General features: G+C 42.1%; 1 non-coding gene and 1 pseudogene across 1 annotated transcript; one reads left to right on the top strand and one right to left on the bottom strand.

Annotated features, from left to right (window-relative positions):
* The first annotated feature begins 2927 nt into the window (after positions 1-2927).
* Positions 2928-3033, top strand: LOC149753321 (small nucleolar RNA R71). Its single transcript, XR_016395819.1, has one exon. It is a non-coding gene; the product is annotated as a small nucleolar RNA R71 (small nucleolar RNA).
* Positions 3034-6825: 3792 nt separating this feature from the next.
* Positions 6826-9173, bottom strand: LOC149753320 (putative long-chain-alcohol O-fatty-acyltransferase 5 pseudogene; annotated as a pseudogene).
* Between the last annotated feature and the right edge of the window lie 1196 nt (positions 9174-10369).

Genomic DNA, 10369 nt, shown 5'->3' with positions numbered 1-10369 from the left:
GCTCTGTTTTCAAACTTCGTTGAAAACAGAGCAAGGCATTCTCTCTTCTCTCCCAAACCGACCCCTCTCCCCTGTTCTTCTCTTTTCTGTGGACCCGCCGGCCACCCACCTCTCCCAGCTTCCCTCCTTCTCCTTTTACCCTCCCTTTTATAGGTCCCCACTAGAGATCAGCCACATGGAAAATGGGCGCTTGGGATCTCGAGGAACGTTGATCGCGGACTGCTGGGAGGATGCGGTCTTCCGTGATGAACACAGACGGGTGGAAGAAATGGCATGAGGGGCTGCTGGGAGGAGCCGATCACGGGATCAACGGGCGATTGCGGACGTGATGCTGCGATTTGCTGGAGAATCACGGCCGGCTGGATCGATGCTTGGGCACACTCGTGGAATCATTGGGAGGAGGAAGAGGGTAGACGAGCGTGAGATCCATGGATTTCCTTCACGGGATGCTGTGAGGAGTTGACCGTGGATGCAAGGAAGGAAGGCACGGATGGCTGGGAGCATGATCGTCGGGATTGCACGCGGAAGAGGAAGAAAAACGGAAGGGAGGAGACGCGTTGGATTGCTGATCTTCCCTTCTTTGGGTGCCGGATTGGAAGCGGGATCGACGGGATCACGGAAGAGCTGGGATTTGCTTCCTATTTCCTTCTTCTGGCGTTGCTGGGATTTCGGCTTGCAAATGGGATTCGCTGGGAGGAGCTGGAGTCTCCTGGGATCGCACGGACCGCGGGATGAAGCTGGGCGTGGTACGGATGGCTTGATTTGGGAAGGAGCTGGGCTGTTGCAGAAGGAAGGAGGCGCGTGGAGGGGCTTGAACCTTTGGCTTCACGGCTAAAGGGACTCTTTGAAACGGATAGCTGTGATGATGGCGTGATCCGTGGCTTGCTAGGAGGACTCGTTGATGATGCGGACGGAGTGGATTTATTTGGGATGTTGATGATTGGCTGGGCGGATGGCCGAGAAGGAAATGATCGCGGGGCCTTGATGCGGGACTGACTTGATGGATGACGCAGGATTTCATGCTTGTATGGCAGCTGGGGAATTTGTTGAGCTCGGGCTGCCGGGCATTGGGCTCAAACCCAATGTTATTGGGTCTCTTGGATTACTTGCACTCAAACACAAATACAACGTTAATTAGTTAATTTTATTATTAATGATTAATTATAATACTAATTAAAATGGTCTGATGATTGCACTTTTGTGCTCTCATCACTTAACTTTCCTCGCGGGTTGGTCGTCCGCATTGAACACATTTAATTTTACCTTCATGTTCCCAAATGATATGTTCATTATCCCTGTTCTACAATTGATGCACACATTGGTTGTTGCTAAAAAGGGCCGCCCAAGGATCACGGAGATTTGTTTTTTAGGATTAGGTTCATGTTCCATATCAAGGACGATGAAATCTACTGAAAAATAGAATTTGTCTACCTTGACAAGAACATCTTCAATTTTCCCACATGGTGTTTTTACAGATCGATCAGCCAATTGAAGGGATACCGAGGTTGGTTTTAACTCACCTAACCCAAGTTCCTCATAAACTGAATAAGGTAAAAGAGTTGACACTTGCCCCTAGATCTAAGAGTGCTCGATCAATGAAATTATTTCCTAAGACACAGGAGATGGTGGGAGCACCAGGATCTTTGAATTTCGAAGGAGGGTTGTGTTGGAGAATAGAACTCACTTGCTCAGTTAGGAAGACCTTTCTAGGCACATGTGTCCTAGATTTTTTCTTTTGGGTACAAAGGTCTTTGAGAAATTTAGCATAGGAGGGAACTTGTTTAATAGCATCAAGAAGCAGAAGGTTGATTTTCACTTGTTTGAAAACCTCCATCATTTCCTCTAGTGAAGTTTTCTTTCTGTCATCAAAGGGAGAGGGTGAATTAAGAGCTTCAGAAAATGGGGCCTTTGGGATGTGAGTTTTGGCAGAAGGTGGACTAGCTGAAGAAGAAGAAGGTTTTAGGTTTTTATTTGACACATGTCTATCCTCTTCTTCATCTTCCTTATTATTATCTTCCCTAATCTTATTGTCTACTATAAGTCCACTCCTTAGGATAGTCAAAGCATTGGCTTGTTCATGATGAATTGCATTTAGTTGATTTTCTTGAGCCATGTATTGTCCCCTAGGTTTACTTAATGGTTGGCTTGGAAGCTTTTCTTCCTCTCGCTTGTTCAGTGCATTAGCTAGTTGCCCCATTTGGGATTCTACCTTGGTGATGGATTGCGTGTGAGAGTGCACCAATTGTGTAATGGTTTCCAAACCTTGAAGGGCGTTCAACACTTTCTCCTCAAAGGCTGTGTTTCTTTGGGGTAGAGGAGGAGTGTGTTGAAATTGAATCGAGGGATGGTAGGGATGAATATTTTGTGGGGTTTGAAAATTCTGAGGATTTTGAAAATTTTGGAAATAGGGTTGGGCTGTATTCGAAGCTTGCTGCTTCCAAGAAAAGTTTGGATGATTTCGCCATCCCGGGTTATATGTATTGAAAAATGGGTCATTACCCGATCTAGGCTGTGTTTGAGCAGCATTGATGTGTTCTTGTATGAGTTCGGAGAATTGGGGTGCTGAAGGGCACTCATGAATAGGGTGAGATGGGCTAGAACAGATAGTACACACTTGTGCTTGGGAAGAGTTAATGTAATGCCCACCTATCATCAGTTGGTCAATCTTATGGGACAATGCATCTACCTTGCTAGACAGGTCCATAGAATGACTTATTTCACAAATGGTCCCTTTTCTTTGAGAATTTGGGGGTGCTTGACGAGAACATGAAGCATGGTGGAGGGAGTTTTCATTAAGATTTTCAAATAATTGCCATGCTTCATGCTCATTTTGAAGCATGAAAGTCCCCCTGCATGCAGCATCGATCATCTGACAGTTTCGTTCAGTCAATCCGTCATAGAAACATTGCACTAGCTGCCACTTAGGTATTTGATGATGTGGGCATTTACGGATTGGGTCCCGAAATCTCTCCCAAGTTTCATGAAATTCTTCTCCCTCGATTTGGGAGAAGCTTGTAATGGCACGTCTAAACTGGTTCGTTCTTCCTATGGGAAAGTATTTTTTAAAGTATTTTTTAAGGAATTCTTGTTGCATTTGATCCCAAGAACGAATCGAGTTAGCTTCTAAAGAATTCAGCCATTGTTTGGCTCTATCTTTAAGAGAGAAGGAGAATAATCTAAGTTTCAGAGCATCATCAGTGAAGATCTGAATCTTGACAGTGGTGCAAATCTCAAGGAATTCATCTAGGTGTTTATATGGGTCTTCATTGGTGAGCCCATAAAAAGATGGGAGCATTTGGATCACACTAGACTTTATTTCATATTGTACAGCTGCTACTTCAGGTAATCGAATGCAAGATGGGAAAGTGTAAATGGTGGGAGTAAAGTATTCCCTCAGGAGTTTGGGTTGTTCTTCAGCCATCTCAGGAGGTGGGGATGATTCTATTGTTCTGATCTCAGCTCGAATATTTCTAAGGGTCCGTTCTATTTCAGGGTCAAAAGGTAATAGGTCACGTACTCTAGAATGACTCCCTTGCATACACTAGTACTTGATCAGTCAAGCATGCAATAAAAGAAAAACACATCAATCCTTGTATTTGTCCTAAAATCACTAGACAGCTCCTAACTGGTTTGAAGAGGGCACCTAAGCCTCCAATCCGATCTAATGAACCGAGTTGACCAGGTAAGCTCCCAGGTAAGTGGAGGGGTCACGATGCGTTCGCAAAGGTCCCACTTAAAACCCACTTGCCTCGAACAGATGAACTGTCTCCCTTATGGGGACAAAGCTTGCCTAGACATCAACTAAGCCACAGAGCGAAATTGGTGCAACTTTCGGTGATCTTCGTCCTATTGATCTCGAATGTCCCTAGAAGCCAACGTCTAATTGATTTTAATTAAAGTGACACTATGTGAGATTGAGTTCATCTAAGTTGGGCAGAGTCCGGTGATGAAATCCGGCTCTTATCTTGTTGGGGTGATTGCCCTTACTAAGTGCAGATTAATTGGTGTATGTGTATCAGGCATGCATTCACAATTTTGCTGAAATTAAAATTAAACAATCACCACAAAATTTTAAGCTAATAATCAATTTAAATAAGAAAGGTTTAGAGGTTACAAAAGGGATTTCCCCAGCAATTTAAAAAAATTTTTAGGCAAACCTCTACAGCATTCCTTTTCCAGCAATTCTCCTTTTGATCATCCCAAATTTTTTCTCGATTCCTGATCAAATAATATAACAAGAAAAATTAAAAATTAGTAAGGAAGAAAAAGGAGATAAGAAAAGTAACAATAATAGAAAATAATTTTTTATTTTATTTTAGATATATATATATTTTTTGAAAGTTTTTTTAATTAAGTTTTTTTAATGATAGGAAAAATAACTATGCTAGCAATCCCCAGCAACGGCGCCAAAAATTGATCGGTTATTTCAATTTTGAAAATAAACCACGCAATAGCACGTATCCTGTACGACAGTGATTACGGGTGTCGGTCCACAGGGATTGGAGACAAGTTATTTTTCTTAATTAAATACTTCAAAGGGTATAAGCTAGAGTAAATGATAAAAACTAAGAATTAATATGGATGTAATAGTTTGAGTTATCTATGGAGGGAGGTGTTTAGGGCTAGAATTCGCCAATAGATTTATATCCGTGACGCTTTCAATGATTGAGTTGTATGTAAGACTTGATTGCTTCCGACTACAAGCCAAAGCAATCACAAAAGAAAATTATAACTAATTCCCAGCATGAATCATCTAAGTCTAGCACAAACCATCTACTATAACGATAAGCATGACCTGTCTAACCTAGCATGATGCATCTGATCATTAAATCATTAAACATGAAATCGATGTCACATGAATATCTCCTCCAAACCACAGGTGTTGGATTCAATGAAATAGATCAATCTATGTAAAATATTTTCTGCAAGATAAATGATTCACATAAATTGGATAAATCATAAGATCAATTGAAAAATTCTTCATCATGCAACAATCTTACAATACAAACTCAAGTCAATAAAAATGAAACGAATACTCCTCCATGGCTTCATCGAACCCTTAAACCGAGGTTTAGCTGCTCATGATGCACGACGACTTTGATTGGTTTGCTGAGATGCTCCAAGCACTACAAGAAAATTGGGCATTAGCGACGCTTTTTTTGGCCATTAGCGACGCTTTTAAGCGTCGGTAAAAACCATCCTGACGCTTTTCCAAGCGTCGGTAAAGCATCGCCTATGCTACAGTGGATAAAACATTTTCCGACGCTTTCAAAAGCGTCGGTCATTAGCGACGCTTTTTAGCGTCGGTAACGTACAATTTAGCGACGCTTTTTAGCGTCGGTAACTAGCGACGCTTTAAAGCGTCGTTAAAGTCAAACCTACCGACGCTTTAAAGCGTCGGTAATAGTTAAAACACCGGAATTTTAACGACGCTTTAAAACGTCGTTAGAGTATAATTTTTTTAAAAAAAAATTTAAATTTTTTTTTAAAACTCTGTTTACAAAATCAAAAGCATTCACACTAAACGAGATTATACTCATAGCACAATCAAACATATTTATCAAAACATTCATATTGTCAAATTACATTCGTACTGTCAATTTACATTTGCAATGTACTTCCACTATGCAATGTCCTGGTCATCTCCAATATGCGGTTGAATGATCCCTTCCCGGTGAAGCAACTCCACATCTCTTGAGGTGTTGATGATGGCATCCAGAAACTTGGTATATTCAGTGACATCCATCTCGTGTCTCCTGCAACTTTGCTCCAAAGCAATTAGATTTGCAAAAAAGAAGTTCGTTGACTCATCAACAAAAATGGCCGGGATTCCCAACACCCCCTGATCCTTACAGAACGTAATGTCTAGAAAGCCAGATGCTGACTTGCTCCCCTCGATTTTCACTCCAGCCTCTGCAAGTCTAGTAATGGGGGGGAGGGTTCTTGGGAATACCTCTGAACTCGAAGAATTGGTACGGCGCGGCAACACCTTGGAGAGCCAATCCCCAGTCTTGTCGATTATTAGGGATAAAGCAGAATAAGTAGTCCTTGATCGTTTACTGTAGCTTGCTGTGTTGGTACCTCTGATTTTGGGAATCGCCGGATCCATCGGTGGATCAAGTGGAGTAAATGATCCACATCGAAGCCTTCGGCGGGCAGCTCTGGCTGTGGACCTCTCCAGAACGATGGCGGAAAGTCATCGAACGCATCGATGGCAGCATTCAGAAGGCGGGAGCTATCCCACTCTGGCATCCCCAGTGTTTCTAGGAGATGCTGGACAATGAAATACGGAAGTTGATTTTCTAGCAACATCAGGTCTACAAGAATATGACATTTGAGGCACACATTATCGTCGAAAAGCGATCTGAGCTCCTCCGCTTGCAGATAGATCCTCATTAAACATTTGAAGGAGGAAACATCCATCAAGTAGAACAAACTTTGACAAGAAAACCGCATACTGTCATAACAGAACAAACTTTGACTGAAAAAAAGAAGCTGAAGGACAAGAAAAAAGAAATAAAGAAAATATGGTTATTATCTGATAAACAAAGTTAAATTTTTAATTATAAAGATGGTGATACATAATCACAAAAATTGAAAATATACCTAGGTGTTGATGAATCTTTGGGTCAAGAACTTGAGTGATGGATGCTAGAATTTGAATCAGAGAATAAGCGTGAAGAATCTTGGATCTATAAAAGAATAGTTAAAATAATTAGAGAAAGAAATTACAGGAAAATTTATTATGAGAATCACCCAATTAATTCTACCAACATGAATCACTCAACATTTCAGAAGCATTTCAAATGAGAATTGGAAGGGACCATATTCTCAAAGTTCTCACAGTGATGGATATAACTTCCTCTTAGGAATCTCATGAAGATGATAATATACAATTTACCCAACAGACTGAAGAACCTTCTCCAGTATTATTCACATATATGGATTCAGAGGAGAGATGCCCATGTACCTTGTTCAAGCTCAGGCAAAGAAATGGAAGGCCATATATTTGGTCGACAGTATGATGGGTACCTAGATGATAGAGTCCAATTGAAGTGATCAATAAACATAAGAGAACACATGTAAACATATGATTATAGATAAAGTCATAGTACTAAGAAGCAATTTCCTTGAAAAAAAGAAGACAAGGAAAAGGCACAGTAGCATTGAATGTAATGAATCAGCTTGTAAAGCTGTTCTGCATGACAATCATGATTGCCATGTTGGAGATGATATGAAACTGATCTAGTTCTTAGATCACATGAAGAACATGTAAGCCACATTATTGGTGCAAACATAAGGATAAAAAGACACCATATGTGTAAAGCCCTGTCAACATACGAGTATGTGTTGGGCCAAAAATCTCCTACAAATCTCCATTCAATGTTCCATATCACCAGTGAGTTATCAAATCAGAGTTCAAAACATTCAGTAATGCTTTAAACAAGATAATAACGGGAGGCACAATTTCAGTGAAAAATAAGCAAAAAGAGCTCAGTCAGCTAAACAAAGAAGCAGAACAATAGATCGAGTAACACAAATGGTGGGAAGGAGGGAAATACAAGAGAACAATCTTGTTACCTATTAATCATGAGCTTGTAACACAATTTTTTCCACCCAAAACAATTAAAAATTCTGAAAGACTCTGGAGATGCAATGATAGAACAAAAACTAGTAAAAAAAAAAGAGTCAGGTTTCACTTTCGCCCATAAAGAGTCAGGTTTCAAGACCACATGCACAACCATCTTACATAAGAAAGCATACCTCATTTGCGCCAATAAACACAAACTCAGACCACCATGGTCTTTTGGTATACAAACATTTGCTCAAGAAACTAGATGAAGACCCCTCCTATCAGAAGTATGTCCCCATAAAACAAAGCCCGAAAGCTCCTTGTCAAGTCTTGTATTGATAGATAAAGGCACACTGACACAGGATATACAACAGATAGGAATAGATGAAAGCACAAGTTGGAGTGAGGTTGTTCTACCAGCCAGAGATAAAGCCTTCCATTTCCAACTTGCAATCTCCGTTGCCACCTTATCCAATAGAAAATTAAAATTCAAAGAGGCCAGAGGCATACCTAATAGAGGAACCCCTACATATTTCCACACCCCCTGCTCTCCTGCATGGAAAAAACCTTGCATATATTAGACTTAATTGCTCTTGGGGTTCTTGGGCTGAAGATAAGATGGGATTTAGATGTATTAATAGCTTGGCCGGCTATAATTAACAAGCATCAACAAGGGATTTTAAGTAGAATTCTATCCTTTACTATCGCCCTTGCTACTTGCATGTCATCAGCAAAAAGTACATGGGATATTGGAGGGGGTTTGGAAAACTCCCATCACAGCAGAAAACTCCGCCAGCCCCACCGCGTCGGCCCCACCTCTCAGGAGGGGCGGGAAGAAGAGCCAGTACCCGGTGCCGACGATCAACCCGAGTGCAAGCGGCGCCGCCACGACGGGGTGCGGCCGCCACCAGCCGGCCTTCCGGGCCTTCCTCTCCGCCGCCGTGAGCAGCCCGTGGAGGACGAAGAACGCGGTAACCTCCCCGGTGGGAAGTGCCAAGGTGAGGTAGTAGAACATGAGCTCGTGCATGAGGCCGGAGACGAAGAAGGTGGCGAGGATGCCGGCGTCGAGCCCCCAGCGGGCTTGAACGGGGTCGTAGACGGAGGGGCGGAGGATGGAAGAGACCATGAGGTTCCAGCGGCGGCCCCAGAAGTCCTGAAGGGAGGAGGCGCCTAAGGGGTTGTTGAACTGGGGCTCCAGCTCGAGGCCAAGGAGACCGGTGGCGATCTTGGCAATGGAGGCGAGACCGAGATCTAGGATCAGGTAGATGTGGCAGCAGTAGATGGCGAGGAGGAGGTACGGATGCATTCTATCACTATAGCGGTAGCTGGAGATGATGGTGGCCAAGAGGAGAACCATGACGGCAGTGATGAGGCGGTGAAGGGTGGATAAAGATGAAGAGATGGGAGGTTTGGGCTTGGGTTTGTTTTGGATCTTGACAGGGAAGAAGGAGGTGAACAGGAAGGGGAGAAGGGGGAGGGAGGGGCAGAGGGGGCCGAGGCTGAAGGCGAGGAGGAGGAGCTTGAAGAGGGCAAGTAGCACGAGGATCGTGATCCAGGTGACCAACGTGGCTGGCACCGCCACGGCCAGCGCCGCCCCCATGGAGAGCAGGCCGAAGACCCCTCCGTAGAGCACGGAGGCGTAGAGGGCCTTCCAGCCGGCGGCGGCGCGGGAGGAGGCGGAGGCGGCCGCCGAGTTGTACCAGGAGCGGATGGAGAGGAGGAGGTTCCAGGAGGAGGAGAGGAGGAGGGAGTAGACGACGAGGAAGAGGAAGACCACAATACCCGTAACAGTTCTCACTGTTGTAAAACTTTCCTAGACATCACCAATTACTAAATCCTCACTGGAGTGGCTTTCAGCCGCTTCTTTCCAAGAGCCTAATTGAGCTCGAAAACCCTAAGGCCAATGTCTAATTTGATTTTAATTTAATTTGGCTTAGGATAAGTATGCAAGGTGGTGATTTTTGGGCTAAGGACAGGTAATGACTTTCCGACCTTATCTTTTTAATGGGTTTTGCCCTTAAATTATTTTATGCAAATGCTTAATACTAAATGCAGCAAATAATCAATATTTTTTTCAAAGTTTATGCAATATCATTAGGTTGTATTGATTAAATGAGCAAGCAATTTTTTTTTTTACTTTTACTTTTTTTTTTATAGCAATAACTTGAATGTAAACTAAACACAATCCTTATGCGTCAGTCAATCTCCGAATGCCCGTTGAATAAGCTCTGGAGATTACTCCGTGAGGAGCCCCAATAAAGGTATGATAACCTCGGGGGATTGCACCTTATCAATTACTAGCAAAAATAATATTTTTTGAATTTTTTAATTTAATTATTTTTTTAACCTTTTTTTTGAATTTCAAATTTTGAATCGCAGAATTCAAATTTTGAATTTAAATTTTTGAATTTTTGAATTTTTTTTAATTTTTTTTTCAAATTTTTTTTTACTTTTTTTTTCAGAAAACTTTAATTTCGAATTTCAAATTTCAGAATTTAATAACTACGAAATTACTAACTGAAAATAATCAAAACAAGAAAAATTAATAAAAATAAAAACTTACTACCGGAGTGCGTTCACTCCGGGCATCCAAAATTTGATTTGATCTTCGTGATCGTTCTTGCTTCTCGATTTGCCTCCCCGGCAACGGCGCCAAAATTTTGTTCGACCGATTTCTGTTTAACTAAAAATATGCTAAACAGATCGTTGTTAGAACCGATAAACAAAGTTTAAATTTAATTTACTCTTACCTGTTCTACCCGAAGAATAGTGGTTGTAAGAGGTCGATCCACAGGG

This window comes from Phoenix dactylifera, chromosome 6 (genome assembly GCF_051530095.1).
Source record: "Phoenix dactylifera cultivar Ajwa chromosome 6, Ajwa_hap1_PhDact_Kaust_v1.1, whole genome shotgun sequence".
Lineage (NCBI taxonomy): Eukaryota > Viridiplantae > Streptophyta > Magnoliopsida > Arecales > Arecaceae > Phoenix > Phoenix dactylifera.
Note: the sequence above shows the minus strand (reverse complement) of the source record. Positions and strands in the feature narration are given on the sequence as shown.